This window comes from Gopherus flavomarginatus, chromosome 11 (assembly GCF_025201925.1).
Source record: "Gopherus flavomarginatus isolate rGopFla2 chromosome 11, rGopFla2.mat.asm, whole genome shotgun sequence".
Lineage (NCBI taxonomy): Eukaryota > Metazoa > Chordata > Testudines > Testudinidae > Gopherus > Gopherus flavomarginatus.
The window spans coordinates 11,809,238-11,811,120 of record NC_066627.1 but is presented as its reverse complement, the minus strand read 5'-3'; positions in this window follow the sequence as shown (position 1 = coordinate 11,811,120).

Sequence of the window (1,883 nt, the reverse complement as noted above, 5' to 3'; positions counted from 1 at the left end):
AAGTGGGAAAGGTTTCCTGCCAAGGGGTGGGGGTAGGCAATGGGGCCATATCTCAGTTGGGATCCCCTAGTGCTAATGGCGGTAATAAAAATAACAATAATATGAAGATTCATAAGATATCAGGAGGAGGAAGATGACAACCAGTGGTCCAAAATATGGCTCTTGAAACTGAATGCACACACGTATAATACAGGACCGTGATTTTCAGAAGATTAAAGGCCAAAGACTAGGAGCCATACAAAAAATGACAGTAAAGCAGCAAAGATCCTGTGGCACCTTATAGACTAACAGAGTTTTGGAGCATGAGGCTTTCATGGTGCCGAAGTGGGTATTCACCCATGAAACGCTCATGCTCCAAAACGTTGTTAGTCTTTTAAGGTGCCACAGGATTCTTTGCTGCTTTACAGATCCAGACTAACACAGCTACCCCTTGATAAAAAATTGACAGGTTATTTATATAATCACATAGCTATAGAAAGGTTATTGTCCAGAGAAGTAGAATATTAAACAAAGCTAGAAAAAACTTCTATAGAACACTTTGGGTCAGGTTGTTTCACTGCCTATCTATTTGATTCAGTTTGTTTAAAAAAATGTAGCCAAAACACAAAGCTTTGGTTGATTTTTCATCTCTTTGTAGGAAAGTTATCTTTCTGCTAACCAATTCACTCAGTTTTCTAGCACTAGTCACCCATATTGAGGACACGGGATAACTTCATGGAAGGTGATAACAAGCCTAGAGAAATCATAAGGAGGACTATCAACTTATCTTGGTGAGTAGACTTTTTCCACACCACTCATTTTGGGTAAATACATTGGGCTGATTCTTACACTAGTATAAACTGGTGCAGTTCCATTGAATGAGAATCTGAATCTCTGGGTTTGCCCTGTCTTGAAGCTTCTGCCACATGGCAGAATTTAATTCTCCATACAAGGTGGATGGAAAATGATAACATTCAGATTTGGTTTCAATTTATACACAGTTTATGTAGGTGTTGGTCACTACACAATATGCAAGACAGTATAGAAACAGGAAGAAGCTAGACAAAGACTAGTAATACCTAGATCACATCTAGAACTTGCCCCAGCAGATGTGAAAGCACTTTACAAGAAGGCAGCTTCATGTGAACACACGGGGTCAAATTTACCCTAGTGAAGCCATGGGAATTTTGCCATGGAAGTCAATAGAATAGGATTAGGCCTTCTTCCCCAAAAGTCTCTATTCTAGGACAATTCAAAATGCATATTTAAAACAGTCAGCTGCCAAATTACCACCATCAAAACTAGTAATAACAGTCAGAGCTGTCAAAAATTTCCCATAGTTTTTCAAGGGAAATTTAAAGAATGTAAGGACAGCCATACTGGATCAGAGCAAAGGTCATCTAGCCCAGTATCATGTCTTCCAACAGTGGCAATGACAGCTGACCAGAGGGAATGAACAGAACAGGTAATCATCAAGTGATCCATCCCCTGTCGACCATTCCCAGCTTCTGGCAAAAAAAATGTATTAAAAAATCTGATGAGGTTTGAATGTTTGCTTTGTTTTCTGTTTTTCATTTGTTTATTTTAATTTTTCATTGTTATTATTATTATTATTATTTTGCTGAAAGCTAAAATCAAACTTTAGAAAACATTTCTATGGAAAACTGATTTTCTTTTGAAATCCTTTTGTTGTTTTCTGTGTTTGAAAAGATGAATAAAAAACATCTTTGGGCTTTTGAACCAGATTTTTTTGTTCATGTTTTGGAGGGTCAGATTTTCACTGTAAAATGGGAAATTTTGAATAAAAATATTTTGTACAAAAAAATACAATGCATCATCACTCCAGATACATTGCCTGCTTATCAGAGATGCTGAGCACTTGAGCTCCCATTGATATCCATAGA